Source organism: Tamandua tetradactyla, chromosome 7, assembly GCF_023851605.1.
Source record: "Tamandua tetradactyla isolate mTamTet1 chromosome 7, mTamTet1.pri, whole genome shotgun sequence".
NCBI lineage: Eukaryota > Metazoa > Chordata > Mammalia > Pilosa > Myrmecophagidae > Tamandua > Tamandua tetradactyla.
Genome location: NC_135333.1, coordinates 63,427,363 through 63,445,553, shown reverse-complemented (window position 1 = coordinate 63,445,553; position 18,191 = coordinate 63,427,363). Strand labels below are relative to the sequence as shown.

At 35.9% G+C, this 18,191-nt stretch overlaps 1 protein-coding gene and 1 pseudogene across 17 annotated transcripts in view; both read left to right on the top strand.

The window, feature by feature from the left end:
* Window positions 1–18,191, top strand: part of ERC1 (ELKS/RAB6-interacting/CAST family member 1) — a 755,438-nt gene that overhangs the window by 16,773 nt on the left and 720,474 nt on the right. The window lies entirely within an intron of this gene.
* Window positions 14,006–17,827, top strand: LOC143689719 (transcription initiation factor TFIID subunit 13 pseudogene; annotated as a pseudogene).

Sequence of the window (18,191 nt, the reverse complement as noted above, 5' to 3'; positions counted from 1 at the left end):
TACAGTTGGTAATACACAAATGAAAAAGATGCTTACTATTATTAGTCTCTAGGGAAATGCAGATTGAACCACAATGAGATAGTACTGCACGTCTATTAGAATGGCTATAGTCAAAAGATGGAAATACCAAATGTTAGCAAGAATGTGAAGAAACTGAAACTCTTGTACATTGCTGTTGGGAATGAAAATTTTGTAGCCATTTTGGAAGCAGGTTAGCAGTTTTTTAAGTTAAACATTTATTATAAGACCGCTCTTATTATCTATCCAAGAGAAATGAAAACTTATACAAACGTGTGTATATATTTATAGTAGGATATTCCTAATAGCAAAAACTGGAAACCTACCAAATGTCCATCAGCTGGAGAGTTGATAAACAGAATAGTATATTCATACAATGGAATATTACTCAGCAATAAAAAGAACAAAATAATCATAAATGTAACAATGTAAATGAACATCAAAAACATACTAAGTGAAAACAACTAATAGTTTTTTATTTCACTTATATGAAAGTTCTAGAAAAGACAGATCAGTGGATACCAGGACTGGGACAGGAGTGGGGATTAACTGCAGATGTGCATAAGAGAACTTTTTGAGGGGATGCAACTATCTTAAAACTAGATTATGATTGTACAACTGAATAAATTTACTAAAACTCACTAGATACCTAAAATGGATGAATTTTATGGAATGTTTTGGCTATTCTTTGCCTATTGTATTTCCATATAACTTTTAGAATCAGTTTGTCAAGTTAAAAAGAACTACATTGGGAACTTGATAGGGATTACGTTGTATCTGCAGATTAATTTGGGTAGAATTATTTCTTTATAATGTGGAATCTTTGAATATGGCATTTCCATTTATTTGTGTCATTTTTCATATCTCTCAGTAATGTTTTACAGTTTTCCTGTGCAGTATTCTTACATATCTTTTGTTAGATTTAGTCCTGAGTATCTGGCTGGTATTATAAATGGGATTTAAAAATAAATTTCATTTGTTGGTAGTGTATGGAAATAAAATGGATTTTTGAATATTGGCTTTCTGTTTTGCCAGTCTTATGATTCTAAAAATTTTTATCTGTAGATTCTTTTGAAAACCCTATTTATGTAATCATGTCATTTGTGCATAATTACTGTTGTATTTTTCTTTGCAATTCTTATACCTTTTTTTGCCTTACTTCACTGACTAGAATTTCTGGGATGTGGTAGAATCGAGTGGTGATAGGAGATGTCTTTGTCATTTTCCCATCTTAAAGGGAAATTATACAACCTTTTACTATAAAATATGATGTCAGGCATGCAAACACAATGGAATGCGAAGGCTAAATCTGACTTGTTTGGTAAAGATACAGCAAGCTAGACAGTTAATTACTTACTTGAGAGCCAAAAAAGAATAAGCCCAAAGTCTCACCTACCCATAATCCTTGTCCCACACACCAGAAGAGGCTGGTGACTAGACTGTGATCTGTGGGGTACTCTGTTGTTGAGGAGCCCATTCTAGACAGCTGCTAAGTGGTTTTAATTTTAGCAGCTCTGTTCTGAGGGGGTGGAGTAGAGGTGGGGCTGTAAATCCTATACCTCATCAGAATCCAGGAAGCAGTGAGAAACTGGCTCATGATAGTCCTCAGGGAATTATAGAGAGGCAAGTGGGAGGTGGCCTTATAGCAGCTCCTTAAAGACCTCCCATTCTGTTCTATTTGGGGAGGATCACGAGCTGTTCTGTGTAAATTCAAATAAGCATGGTTCCAGTCTTTGCTTATATAGATATGTTGCCAAAGCATCATGGCAGAGCTGTTTTCCTAGAAGATATTTGCTATTATTTTTATACATATCTTTCATTAGATTAAAAATGCTTCCTTCTATTCTTTTTTTTTTGCATGGGCAGGCACCGGGAATCGAACCTGGGTTTCCCGCATGGCAGGTGAAAACTCTGCCACTGTGCCACCATTGCCTGCTCCCTTCTATTTTTTTTTTCTTCTATTCTTAATTTAAGATTTTTAATTAATAAATGTTAAAGTCAATCTGATGTATTTTCTGTACCTATTGAGATTGTATGTTTTTCTTTTTCCATTTAATTTGTTAATGTGTCTACATGGATGATGGAAATAATTTATTTCTACTGGTTAAAGAGTATCTTACATCTTTTCCTTTAAAAGATTTTACTTATTGTGAAAAAAAAAATTGGTAGATGAGTTTCTCTTCTCTCTTATTGGCTGCCATTTTTGCTTCTCATACATATGAATTCACTGTTGCTGACCTTTTCAAGAAACAGAGACTAGATTGAACTTGTGATTAATCAATGAGAAGCTATTAAATATCTAAAAGATTCTGAAAGATTCAACAGGATTTCTTCTAAAACAAGAGGTTGCTACATTTTACAACTTTTAAAATAGAGTTTTTTCCCTTCAGATAAGACATGATTTTTCTGCCTTCTTGGCAATATTGACTTTACTTGATTATTCATTAGGTAATTGTGAGTATTTCAAGTAGTTTTTCATTCTTTTTAAACTGCTGTCTTAAAGTTTGACTGAACCTTTGCTTGATATTTTTCTCCTCTGACATTCTAGTAGAAAAGTATGGTTTTACATAGGGTTAGTGACTATTTTATTTGATTTTTCTAATTGTTATTTGGTAAATCTATTTCATAGGATTGCCAAGTTTCTGAATCCATTCTGAAATAATTTGATTGTTTGTTCTCTTAGTTTGGGCTTGGTAATTCTTAATTTTAATAGAACAGCAATATTCACCTGGTTCTCAGGTGATTTGTGAATGTAAATTAATTGAAAATGGACGTAAATTATTTTTTAGGTTGAAACTCACAAACACAAGGAACTATTAAATATAATGCCTTTTATTTCTATATGACAAATATATATGTATATTTTTAAAGCATCAGTCAGGATTTGCTTTAAATGGTCAAAATTAGGGGTTGACTTTTTACTTGAATTCATATTAAAATTTATTGAAATAGTATAATAAAAAATATCTGCTCTATGAAATTTTTATTTTCATATTTGTCTAAGATTAAACATCTATTTTCTTTTTTCTGTCTCTTCCCTCATTCAAAAATATTTATGAAATATTTAATATACTTCATTTGATATGACTTTTTATTGTCCTGAGTCTTGACAATATAATGTGTGAGACCTTTTCTCTCTTCTTAGAATACCAGTGACTGGGGAGGGGGGCAAGTAACAGGCAGTTATGGTAGAATGTGATAAGTGTTAATGATAGGGACAAGAAATAGAAGATATGAGGCTAGAGATTGGATTTGAATCCTGAAGAGTTTTGTAAACTATGTTAGAATTTGGACTTTGACCTTTGAGTAAAGGAAATAGTTTTTGTTTGCATTTTTACAAAGTGGATTGGAAGAGGCTAAGTATGGAGGCCAATTAGGAGGCTGTCACCATAATCACACTGAAGCTTAAAAACTTAAGTAGTGACAGAGGGTTGAGAGAAATGTGTACAAAATGAAGACATTTTTCTTTTTAAAAATATTTTTATTGACAAATATTCACACACATACCTTCTGTACATGGTGTACAATTAATGGCTTACAATATCACATAGTTTTGTGATGATCATCACATACCCATTACCCTCCCTCTCATTGATCAGTAGTATTTCAATCTACCCAATTTATTTCACCCCTTATCCACCCTATTATTTATTTATTTATTATCCAAATTTTTTTACTCATCTGTCCATACCCTGGGTAAGGAGAGCATCTGACAGTAGGCTTTCACAATCACACAATCACATTGTAAATGTTGTATCTTTATACAGTCATCTTCAAGAATCAAGACTTCTGGAATACAGTTCAATGGTTTCAGCCCCTCCAATGCATCATAAACTGGAAAGGGATATTTATATAATAGTTAAAAATAACCTCTAGGATAAACTCTCAATTCTGTGAAATCTCTTAGCCACGGAAATTTTATTTTGTCTCGTTTCTCTCTTCCCCCTTTTGGTCAAAAAAGCTTTCTCAGTCCCATGATGATGGGTCCTGGCTCATCCCAGGAGTTCTGTCCCATGTTGCCAGGGGAGGTTGACACCCCTAGGAGTCATGTCCCATGTAGAGAGGGGGAGGGTGGTGAATCTGCTTGCTGTGTTGGGTGAGAGAGAAATAGGCCACATCTGAGCAACAAAAGTGGTTCTCTGGGGGTGACTCTTAGGCATAATTTTAAGTAGGTTTATCTTACCCTTTTTGGGGATAAGTTTCATAGGGATGAACCTGAAGATTGAGGGCTCGGCCTATTGATATGGTTGTCCCCACTGCTTGTGAGAATATCAGGAATTCTCCAAATGGGGAAGTTGAATTTTCTCCCCTTTATCCCCATTCCCCCAAGGGGACACAAAAATATTTTTTAATTTGTTCATTTAGTGTACGATGATTAATGATAGTGATCATTGTACATTCTAGGCATTTCTAGATGATGCCATCTTGGTCATTATCATCTGTCTTTCCTTCTGGTGTCATATGTGCCCCCAGCCTTTCTCCATCTATCATTCTCACATTCAGCTTCATTCAGTGTACTTACATTATTATACTACAATCAAGAGTATTATGCTATCCATTTCTGAATTTTTACAATTAGTCCTGTTGCACAATCTTTATCCCTTCAGTTCCAGTTCCCCAATATCTATCCTTTTTCTGTGTCCTGATAACCTGTGTTCTTAACTGAAATTTTCCAGGTTTACTCATTGTTAGTTCATATCAGTGAGGCTATATGGTATTTGCCCTTTTCTTTCTGGCTTATCTCACTCAGCACACTGTCCTCAAGTTTCATCCACATTGTTATATACTTCATGACTTTATTCTGTCTTACAACTGTGTAATATTCCATGATATGTATATACCACAGCTTATTTAGCCTCTCATCTGTTGATGGATATTTGGGCTGTTTTCATCTCTTGGCAATTGTAAATAATGTTCCTATAAACATTGGTGTGCAAATATCCATTTGTGTCTTTGCCCTCATGTCATCTGAATAGATACCTAGCAATGATACTGCTCAATCATATGACAGTTCTATACTTAGCCAAACTGCCTTTCACAGCTGTAATACCATTTTACGTTCCCACCAACAGTGGATAAGTGTGTCTTTTTCTCCACATCTTCTTCAGCAGTTCTTGTTTTCTGTTTTGTTTTTTCTTTTTTTTGATAATGGCCATTCTAGTGGGTGTCAGATGATATCTCATTGTGGTTTTTATTTGCATTTCCGTAATAGGCAGGAAAGTTGAGCATCTTTTCATGTGCCTGTTAGCCATTTGTATTTCATCTTCTGAGAAGTGTCTGTTCTTGTCTTTTGCCCATTTTGTAATTGGGTTGTTTGGCTTTTTGTTGTTGAGTTGAACAATCTCTATATATTCTGAATACTAGATCCTTATCTGATATGTGATTTCCAAATATTGTCTCCCATGGTATAGGCTACCTTTTTACTTTCTTGACAAAGTTCTTTGATGCACAAGTGTTTAATTTTGAGGAGTTCCCATTTATCTATTTCTTTCTTCAATGCTCATGCTTTGGCTGAAAGATCTAGGAAGCTGCCTCCTATTACAAGTTTTATAAGATATTTCCCTACGTTTTATTCTAAAAGTTTTATGGTCTTAGCTCAAATGTTTAGGTCTTTGATCCATTTTGAGTTAATTTTTGTACAAGGTGTGAGATGCGGATCTTCTTTCAGTCTTTTGCATGTGAATATCCAGTTCTCCAAGCACCATTTATTGAAGAGACTGTTCTGTCCCAGATGAGTTGGCTTTATTGCTTTATCAAAGATCAATTGTCCATAGATGAGAGGGTCTATATCTGAGCAGAATGAGTAGGATCTTAAGATGTGACCTACCTCATTCAGGGTGGTTCTTAATCCTCTTAATGGGGTCTTTATAAGGGATGAAATTTAGACAAAGAGAGAGAAAACCATGGACTCAAGAAGTTGAATGCAGTGAAACCCAGAAGAAGAAGGAGAAATCAGTAGACGCTACCATGTGATGGAAGAGTCCATTATCACCAGCAGCTGGCCTTGATGAAGAATGCATTGTCTTATGATGCTTTGGTTTGGGCATTCTCACAGTTTCGAAACCATAAGCTTATAAGCTAATAAATTCCCATAGTTAAAGCCAGCACATTTTATGGTTTCTGCTTTTGGTATCTAGCAAACTAGAACACATACATGTTGTTCTAGTTTGCTAGCTGCTGGAATGCAATATACCAGAAACGGAATGGCTTTTAAAAAGGGGAATTTAATGAGTTGCTAGTTTACAGTTCTAAGTCTGAGAAAATGTCCCAATTAAAACAAGTCTATAGAAATTTCCAATCAAAGGCATCCAGGGAAAGATACCTTGGTTCAAGAAGGCCAATGAAGTTCAGGGTTTCTTTCTCAAGTGAGATGGCACATGGCAAACACAGTTAGGGCTTCTCTCTCAGCTGGAAGGGCACATGGCAAATACGGCGTCATCTGCTAGCTTTCTCTCCTGGCTTCCTATTTCATGAAGCTCCCCGGGAGGCATTTTCCTTCTTCATCTCCAAAGGTCACTGGCTGGTGGACTCTCTGCTTCGTGGTGCTGCAGCATTCTCTGCCCTCTCTGAATCTCTCATTCTCCAAAATGTTTCCTCTTATATAGGACTTCAGAAACTAATCAAGACCCACTCAATGGGTGGAGACATGTCATCCCCTAATCCAGTTTAACAATCATTCTTAACTAAATCACATCAGTCAGGGAGATGATCTCATTACAGTTTCAAACATACAGTATTGAGTAGAAATTATTCTACCTTTATGAAATGGGATTTATATTAAAACATGGCTTTTCTTAGGGGGCATGCTTCCTTTCAAACCAACGCACGTATCTTATCAGTAATTTTCAAACTTCAGCGTGATTAAGAATTACCTTGGGTACTTATTAAAATGCAAATTCCTGGGGCCATATTGATTTAACAGGTCTTGGGTTGCAGTCTAAGATTCTTCTAGGATTTATGTGATTGTTTTAATGGTCCATGAACTACGCTTTTAGAAACCATGTGTTGATACTTTTTGTAAAAATATTAGATTAATAAATAAATTATACATACTGTGTATAGTGTTCTGCATCTTGCTTTAAAAAAATTAACAGTATATCTTATATATCTTGTATCTTTCTCCATATCAGTATATACGCAGTTAACGTTCAAAAAAAAAATAGATTAAGTGTGCTTTATAACCTCTACTGATATTTTGTTTAATGAAGCACCATTTATGTACTACCAGGCTGTTGGTAGAGGATTCATTACAATATTAAATTTCTTGTGGTTTTTATGTATACTATTAAATTTAAATTTGATAATAAGAATCACAGTGATCAGAGGCAATCCACCTCTGTTATAAGGTACAAAACTGGCATGGAGAACTACATATTATATGTAGTAAATATTTTGTAAGTTTAAATTACATTGTTCAAGACCAGGGCATCCTTTCTTCCTAGACAGCCATATTAAATGAAAGCCACTATAGTGAACTCTGTATTGTTACATTAAAAATGTAATAAGGATGGAGGAGGCGCCCATAGCTCGTGGAGGACTTGGGCCACGTGCAATTTTTGAAGAATGGAAGACTAAAATCAAAATGTCAGCAAGTCAAGGGCGGGGCCAAGATGGTGGTTTAGTAAGGTACGTGCGTCTTAGTTCCTCCTCCAAAGCAACTACTAGGTGAACTGAAACAGTGCAGAACAGCTCCCGGGGCTACAGCAAGGAATGGACACACAGCGTACCCCAGTCTGGACTGGCTAGTCTGACTGCGAGACTCGGCTGCGGTGAGATCCCCGAGCGGCGCGCGATTTCCCGAGCAGCGGCAGCTGCGGCGGCCGGAGCTTCTCCCTCCCTCCTTCCCGGGCCGGCTGAGAGTCTCGGAGAGGCAAGTTTCCCAAGCCGAGGCGGCCGGCGCCCCACTTTTGCGGGCGGCTTTGAGTCTCGGCTTCGAGTCCATGGCTACGAGTCATGGATCAGAGGGCTATCCAAGCCGCGGTGGCCCTCCCCCGCGGGCGGCTTCCTGGTCCGGTGGGGAATTCCCCAGGCCGTGGCGGCCGGTGACTGACGCCCCTCCCCCACGGGCGACTTCCGGGTCCAGTGGCGAATTCCCCGGGCCCGCTGCGGCCGGCGACCAGACACAGGGTCCCCTCAAGCCACGGCGGCTGACGCCCCCACCACATGCGGCCCCCCGAACCAACAGAGAGAATTAGATCGGAAATCCCCAGGCCGCGGAGATCGGTGACCGGGGGGATCCATTCCAAACACGTGAGACAAATGTGTGCCACGAGCTCCACCTACTGGGCAGGATAAGAAAAACAGAACCCAGAGATTTCACAGAAAAATCTTACAACCTTGTTGAGTCCGACACCAGGGAAATCTGACTAAATGCCCAGACGCCAGCAGCAGAAGATAACGGTCCACGCTCAGAAGATTGAGAATATGGCCCAGTCAAAGGAACAAGCCAATAGTTCAAATGAGATACAAGAGCTGAGACAACTAATGCTGAATATACGAACAGAAATGGAAAACCTCTTCAAAAATGAAATTGATAAATTGAGGGAGGACATGAAGAGGACATGGGCTGAACATAAAGAAGAAATAGAAAAACTGAAAAAACAAATTACAGAACTTATGGAAGTGAAGAATAAAGTAGAAAACATGGAAAAAACAATGGATACCTACAATGATAGATTTAAAGAGACAGAAGATAGAATTAGTGATTTGGAGGATGGAACATCTGAATTCCAAAAGGAAACAGAAACTATCGGGAAAAGAATGGAAAAATTTGAACAGGGTATCAGGGAATTCAAGGACAATATGAACTGCACAAATATATGTGTTGTGGGTGCCCGAGAAGGAGAAGAGAAGGGAAAAGGAGGAGAAAAACTTATGGAAGAAATACCACTGAAAATTTCCCAACTCTTATGAAAGACCTAAAATTACAGATCCAAGAAGTGCAGCGCACCCCAAAGAGATTAGACCCAAATAGGGGTTCTCCAAGACACTTACTAGTTAGAATGTCAGAGGTCAAAGAGAAAGAGAGGATCTTGAAAGCAGCAAGAGAAAAACAATCCATCACATACAAGGGAAACCCAATAAGACTATGTGTAGATTTCTCAGCAGAAACCATGGAAGCTAGAAGACAGTGGGATGATATATTTAAATTACTAAAAGAGAAAAACTGCCAACCAAGACTCCTATATCCAGCAAAATTATCCTTCAAAAATGAGGGAGGAATTAAAACATTCTCAGACAAAAAGTCACTGAGAGAATTTGTGACCAAGAGACCAGCTCTGCAAGAAATACTAAAGGGAGCACTAGAGTCAGATACAAAAAGACAGAAGAGAGAGGTATGGAGAAGAGTGTAGGAAGAAGGAAAGTCAGATATGATATATATAATACAAAAGGCAAAATGTTAGAGGAAAATATTATCCAAACAGTAATAACACTAAATGTCAATGAACTGAATTCCCCGATCAAAAGACATAGATTGGCACAATGGATTAAAAAACAGGATCCTTCTATATGCTGTCTACAGGACACACATCTTAGACCCAAAGATAAACATAGGTTGAAAGTGAAAGGTTGGGAAAAGATATTTCATGCAAATAACAACCAGAAGAGAGCAGGAGTGGCTATACTAATATCCAACAAATTAGACTTCAAATGTAAAACAGTTAAAAGAGACAAAGAAGGACACTATATACTAATAAAAGGAACAATTAAACAAGAAGACATAACAATCATAAATATTTACGCACCGAACCAGAATGCCCCAAAATACGTGAGGAATACACTGCAAACACCGAAAAGGGAAATAGACTCATATACCATAATAGTTGGAGACTTCAGTTCACCACTCTCATCAATGGACAGAACATCTAGACAGAGGATCAATAAAGAAATAGAGAATCTGAATATTACTATAAATGAGCTAGACTTAACAGACATTTATAGGACATTACATCCCACAACAGCAGGATACACCTTTTTCTCAAGTGCTCATGGATCATTCTCAAAGTTAGACCATATGCTGGGTCACAAAGCAAGTCTTAACAAATTTAAAAAGATTGAAATCATACTCAACACTTTCTCGGATCATAAAGGAATGAAGTTGGAAATCAATAATAGGCCAAGTGCCAGAAAATTCACAAATACGTGGAGGCTCAACAACACACTCTTAAACAACGAGTGGGTCAAAGAAGAAATTGCTAGAGAAATTAGCAAATACCTCGAGGCGAATGAAAATGAAAACACAACATATCAAAACTTATGGGACGCAGCAAAGGCAGTGCTAAGAGGGAAATTTATTGCCCTAAATGCCTATATCAGAAAAGAAGAAAGGGCAAAAATGCAGGAATTAACTGTCCACTTGGAAGAACTGGAGAAAGAACAGCAAACTAATCCCAAAGCAAGCAAAAGGAAAGAAATAACAAAGATTAGAGCAGAAATAAATGAAATTGAAAACATGAAAACAATAGAGAAAATCAATAAGGCCAGAAGTTGGTTCTATGAGAAAATCAATAAGATTGATGGGCCCTTAGCAAGATTGACAAAAAGAAGAAGAGAGAGGATGTAAATAAATAAGATCAGAAATGGAAGAGGAGACATAACTACTGACCTCACAGAAATAAAGGAGGTAATAACAGGATACTATGAACAACTTTACGCTAATAAATACAACAATTTAGAGGAAATGGATGGGTTCCTGGAAAGACATGAACAACCAACTTTGACTCAAGAAGACATAGATGACCTCAACAAACCAATCACAAGTAAAGAAATTGAATTAGTCATTCAAAAGCTTCCTAAAAAGAAAAGTCCAGGACCAGATGGCTTCACATCTGAATTCTATCAAACATTCCAGAAAGAATTAGTACCAACTCTCCTCAAACTCTTCAAAAAAATCGAAGCGGAGGGAAAACTACCTAATTCACTCTATGAAGCCAACATCACCCTCATACCAAAACCAGGCAAAGATATTACAAAAAAAGGAAACTACAGGCCAATCTCTCTAATGAATATAGATGCAAAAATCCTCAATAAAATTCTAGCAAATCGTATCCAACAACACATTAAAAGAATTATACATCATGACCAAGTAGGATTCATCCCAGGTATGCAAGGATGGTTCAACATAAGAAAATCAATTAATGTAATACACCGTATCAACAAATCAAAGCAGAAAAATCACATGATCATCTCAATTGATGCAGAGAAGGCATTTGACAAGATTCAACATCCTTTCCTGTTGAAAACACTTCAAAAGATAGGAATACAAGGGAACTTCCTTAAAATGGTAGAGGGAATATATGAAAAACCCACAGCTAATATCATCCTCAATGGGGAAAAATTGAAAACTTTCCCCCTAAGATCAGGAACAAGACAAGGATGTCCACTATCACCACTATTATTCAACATTGTGTTGGAGGTTCTAGCCAGAGCAATTAGACAAGAAAAAGAAATACAAGGCATCAAAATTGGAAAGGAAGAAGTAAAACTATCACTGTTTGCAGACGATATGATACTATACGTCGAAAACCCGGAAAAATCCACAACAAAACTACTAGAGCTAATAAATGAGTACAGCAAAGTAGCAGGTTACAAGATCAACATTCAAAAATCTGTAGCATTTCTATACACTAGCAATGAACAAGCGGAGGGGGAAATCAAGAAACGAATCCCATTTACAATTGCAACTAAAAGAATAAAATACCTAGGAATAAATTTAACTAAAGAGACAAAAAACCTATATAAAGAAAACTACAAAAAACTGCTAAAAGAAATCACAGAAGACCTAAATAGATGGAAGGGCATACCGTGTTCATGGATTGGAAGACTAAATATAGTTAAGATGTCAATCCTACCTAAATTGATTTACAGATTCAATGCAATGCCAATCAAAATCCCAACAACTTATTTTTCAGAAACAAAAAACAAAAAGCAAATTTATCTGGAAGGGCAGGGTGCCCCGAATTGCTAAAAACATCTTGAGGAAAAAAAACGAAGCTGGAGGTCTTGCACTGCCTGACTTTAAGGCATATTATGAAGCCACAGTGGTCAAAACAGCATGGTATTGGCATAAAGATAGATATATCGACCAATGGAATCGAATAGAGTGCTCAGATATAGACCCTCTCATTTATGGACATTTGATCTTTGATAAGGCAGTCAAGCAAACTCACCTGGGACAGAACAGTCTCTTCAATAAATGGTGCCTAGAGAACTGGATATCCATATGCAAAAGAATGAAAGAAGACCCATCTCTCACACCCTACACAAAAGTTAACTCAAAATGGATCAAAGATCTAAACATTAGGTCTAAGACCATAAAACAGTTAGAGGAAAATGTAGGGAGATATCTTATGAATCTTACAATTGGAGGCAGTTTTATGGACCTTACACCTAAAGCAAGAGTGCTGAAGAAATAAATAAATAAATGGGAGCTCCTCAAAATTAAACACTTTTGTGCATCAAAGAACTTCATCAAGAAAGTAGAAAGACAGCCTACACAATGGGAATCAATATTTGGAAATGACATATGAGATAAAGGTCTAGTATCCAGAATTTATAATGAGATTGTTCAACTCAACAACAAAAAGACAGCCAACCCAATTACAAAATGGGAAAAAGACTTGAATAGACACCTCTCAAAGGAGGAAATACAAATGGCCAAAAGGCACATGAAGAGATGTTCAATGTCCCTGGCCATTAGAGAAATGCAAATCAAAACCACAATGAGATATCATCTCACACCCACCAGAATGGCCATTATCAACAAAACAAAAAATGACAAGTGCTGGAGAGGATGCGGTGAAAGAGGCACACTTATCCACTGTTGGTGGGAATGTCAAATGGTGCAACCACTGTGGAAGGCAGTTTGGCGGTTCCTCAAAAAGCTGAATATAGAATTGCCATACCACCCAGCAATACCATTGCTGGGAATCTACTCAAAGGAATTAAGGGCAAAAACTCAAACGGACATTTGCACACCAATGTTTATAGCAGCGTTATTTACAATTGCAAAGAGATGGAAACAGCCAAAATGTCCATCAACAGACGAGTGGCTAAACAAACTGTGGTATATACATACGATGGAATATTATGCAGCTTTAAGGCAGGATAAACTTATGAAGCGTGTAATAACATGGATGGACCTAGAGAACATTATGCTGAGTGAGTCTAGCCAAAAACTAAAAGACAAATACTGTATGGTTCCAATGATGTGAATCGACATTCGAGAATAAACTTGGAATATGTCATTGGTAACAGAGTTCAGCAGGAGTTAGAAACAGGGTAAGATAATGGGTAATTGGAGCTGATGGGATACAGACTGTGCAACAGGACTAGATACAAAAACTCAAAAATGGACAGCACAATAATACCTAATTGTAAAGCAATCATGTTAAAACACTGAATGAAGCTGCATCCGAGCTATAGGTTTTTGTTTTGTTTTGTTTTGTGTTGTTCTTACTATTATTACTTTTATTTTTTTTCTCTATATTAACATTCTATATCTTTTTTGGTTGTATTGCTAGTTCTTGTAAACCGATGCAAATGTACTAAGAAACGATGATCATGCATCTATGTGATGATGTTAAGAATTACTGATTGCATATGTAGAATGGTATGATTTCTAAAAAAAAAAAAAAAAATGAACAGCACAATACTACCTAATTGTAATGTAATTATGTTAAAACACTGAATGAAGCTGCATCTGAGGTATAATTTTAAAAAAAATTTTTTTTCTTATATATTTTTGTGTTTTTTATTTTTATTTTTTCTCTATATTATCATTTTATTTCTTTTTCTGTTGTCTTGCTATTTCTTTTTCTAAATCGATGCATATGTACTAAGAAATGATGATCATACATCTATGTCATGATATTAAGAATTACTGATTGCATATGTAGAATGGAATGATTTCTAAATGTTGTGTTAGTTAATTTTTTTTAATTAATAAAAAAATGTAAAAAAAATGTAATAAGACAGAGTTTTATTTATTTATTACCTAAAACAGATCCATTTATCTAATTACCCTTTAGCAGGTATACTGAAGGTGTTAATTTTTTCTTCTGGACTTCTGCCTAACCAGTAATTAAGCCTATAAATTTGTCTCCGTATTCACGCAGAGATTACTGGACAATTTGAAACACAAAACAGAAGTAAACAAAACTTATACAACAACATGGGAAAGGGTTGGGGCTTAAACATAGACATGCCATGGATGTCAAGGAGCAGCTTGGTTTCCTTTGTCAGATATCCTTATGACTGGAGTGTAGCTCCATTGGTCCTACACAAGGTATCTGTCACGTGGCTGCATGTGACAAGAGTCCTCTGAAATGGCCACAGAGTGATAAAGGAGACTTGGGGCTCAGGGAGGGCAAAGCTTGACCATCACGGCTTCTCAAGACAGCCAGATCAAATGGAACTGTAGAGATGGAGGTAGACATGATCTTGGATTGTTCCTCACCTAGGTTCCACTCCTTTAAACAGGGAAGGTCTTTAAATTCATTACAGTTTTCAAATTTACCATTGTTGGACTGTTCTGCATACTGTATTGGCTCTTGTTAGAGTCTTACTATTTCAAAGAAGCGTGCAGTATATTCTTACTTATTCAGTTTTCCCACTTAGGTGAAAATATTTGTAAGATAAATTCCTCAAAATGGAAAGACTAACATTTATTGAAAACCTACCAAGAACCAGAAATTTTATATCACTTCTGCATTCACTCACTGACTTTTAATCCTCTTTGCCATCCTACAAGGAAGATATTATATCCATTTCATAGATGAGAACACAGATTCTGAGGTTCATTTATTTGTTGAAAGCTATACATTTAAATGGTGGTATCAAAATAGTCCAGCCCCTTCCTACTATTCACTATATTCTGAACTTAATGGTATAGTAAGAATTATTTCATGGGGTGATGCTTAGGATGAATGTATTAAAGGCCTATGCATTGCATTTTGTTACTGTGTATGTGTGTATACATTATTATTATTTTTTCATGGGCAGGCACTGGAAATCGAACCCAAGTCTCTGGCGTGGCAGGTGAGAACGCTACCTGCTTAGCTACCATGACTCACCCTGTAACTGTATATTTTTACACATACTCTGTAGAAAAGATTTCTTGTTACACTTTTTGCTTAAGTGGGTGTACTTTCACTTGAGCATAGTGTTACAAATATGCTGTAATGCAAAGGCAACTGTGGCAGGGAGGATAATATAGAAGCTGCTATGTCCGCTGTTATTTCATAATTTGGAATGGAATTTTTAGTTTTTGCAATGCCACTTCATTGGGGGAAGTTTATTTTAAATTATTGTCTTAAAAATAAATCCAGTTTTTTTAAATGTTGATTGTGTTCTATACCTTTTAAAAAAATATTTGCCTGCAAGTATATATCACCAAAGCTCAGTTAATTTTATTCTTGACTTTCTTTTCTGAAAAACAATTATGCCTTCTCCTGCTAAGGAAAACCCTATATTTTGGAGCTGAGAATGTTTGCTTAAATAGGAAGCTCTGGAAGTTTGCTGAATGGTAGCATGGCAGATGACGAAGGGGACCCCACAGTTAAGGTAGAAAATGAAGAAATTGGAGGAGGTACAGAAGGTGGACAGGGTAAAAGAAAGACTTTTTTTTTGATGTATGGAGTTGGGGATGACCAGAGTCAGTGCATATTCTTGCAGACCTTGTCATAGAGTTCATCACTGAAATGACTCACAAGGCAACGTCAGTTAGAAGACAGGGTTGAGCACAAGTTGAAGATATTGTCTTCTTGATTAGAAAGGACCCAAGGAAGTTTGCTAAAGTTAAAGACTTACTATGAATGAAGAATTGAAAAGAGCTAGAAAAGAATTTGATGAAGCAAACTATGGATCTTGATACTTTTTGTACTTTCTGAAGCTTTCTTTCTTCTGGGACAACTATAGAAAGTAGCTGCATATTTCCTATAGTAAGGTCCTGTTATCTAACCATAAAAATGAAAGTTGGAGAAACACAGTTTTCTGCCTTAATTTTCATGTCTTCAGTTTTAGAGTATTTGAGCCTTTAATTGCCTCCTTTGTATTTTCATACTTGAATTACTTACTGGGTTTTAATGACCAAATGTGAGTTAAAGTACTTTGCAATTCATGTAATTTCTTCTAATTTTTGACTGTCTAGATAATGAAGTAGTATTTATGTGCTAGGTGTCTTTTTGCCATTGTAGGCTTTATTTGTTCAATATGTGACACCTAAATGGCACTTCTGATCCTATGATAGCTGAGAAATGTGTTTTATGTTTTCTTAAGTCTCTAGACAAAAGTAATATGTGAGATTTATTAATGGCAGTGAACTGATTTTTGTTTCTGTTAAGTAGAAGATGATATAGGAAAATACGGTCTTTTTAAAGAATGTATAAGTGTCTTATGGTAATTTGTTTTAATTTTTTTTTTAGGTAGTAGAGTATTTTTTCTTTTTGAGAAACTGTAACTTTCATATGAATGCCTCGGTGATGGAAAGCTTTTTATTTAGAACTTTGGGGCTAATATAAAACTTTGCCAAGAAAGAGAAATTAATTTTTCTAGATCAGGTTAAAGCTTCTAAAAATAAATGCTTTGAATAGTGTGAATGTCATTACCTAAAAAAGCTGATGATAGGATAAATATTCTGGGTAGTGTTTTATTAACATATCTGTTAGTACTTTTTCATTGTGTAAATGTGTACTTGACCAAAACCATTATGTGGCCATGAAACTACTTGTAGTTCAGGAGATACAAGTTATATGTGTATTTTAGCTATATTGTATTAAATTACTGCATCTAGCTTAAAATACGGGTTGAAATTGCATTTGAACAGATCAGTGAATGTTACTGTCTGTGAAACTGGGAATGTTTTGTGTACTGCTTATTCACATTATCTATAACTCAGCACTTGGGAAAATTCTTTCTTAAACTATTGATGCAGGGAATGAAGTATGAAAAATTTTAAAAGATAGGAAGCTCTGAAAAATGTAATCAGAATTGATGATGGGTTATTGTATTGTATTTAAAAAAATAGAAAAAATAGAAAGATCTGAAAAATGTAGTTTTTAATGGGATATGGAAATAAGAATTGATGATAGGTTATTGTATTATGTATTGCAGTATTAATAAGCACCTAATTTAAGATAAACCACATTTCTGGTAATTGTCAGAGTTAGATTTTAGGAGATTTCTCTAAACATAAATCCCAGTAAGCTCGTAGAGATTTAAATACTGTGCTGGTGCTGGCGTTTTAAAAGTATTTTTAAAAACTCAGTGTGTAGGATGAGAAAACTCATTTTAAGTTCTTGGTAGATCTCTTGCTATAATATTTATTTAACGGATAATTTATAGAGATTTTTCTGTATTGAGAGTGCATTTGTACCCAGGGGATGCTATTTTCTTGCATATAATTGTGCTGTTTGTGTATGTGCGCGTTTGTGTGTGTGTGTGAGTGCGTGTTTGTGTGTGTATGTATGTGAGAGAAAGAGAGAGTGGGGGGGATGTTTTTTCCTTAGAAAGGTAAGGGGTATTAGTCTGTTTTTAGAGTGCATGAAGTCCTCTTGGAATTAAGATTTAGCTACAGAATTTCCCATCTGTACTTACGCAGGAAGAGCAGTTCATTTAGAAAAAATTGAAATCTTGCCCATTTAATAAGTTTCTTGATGATTTCCATGGGATGGCAATAGAGAAGAAAAATACATAGCGAGACATAAAGGGAAGGAGGTTGTCAATTTATGGACATTGAAAATGATTTAAAAAAAGAGAAAATAATTTAAGTAATTTAAAAATAGAGAAATCAACATGAGGGAAATGCTATGTAGACTTTATCATTTAGTTGCAGATTCCATTTAGTTGCAGATTCCATTGAACTAATTTCAAAATTAGTTCACCTTCTGAATATATAAGAACTGTCTAGTGAATTTTACTTGGATTTAGGTTAATTTATGGATTCAGCAAACATTTATTACGTGCTTGGTTTCTAATAGGCACTGTCGTGGATTTTGGAGATCAAAATAAGACATTCCTTTCCCTTTAGAGACCTGATAATTAGCTAAAACATAGTAAATACATTATTTTAAAATCCTCTGATTACCTTAGAGGAGCACCTAAATTTAGACTGAGAGTGAAGGGTTTGTGTAGGATTTTGACAATTCAACTTAGTAGGATGAATGAGTAGCTGT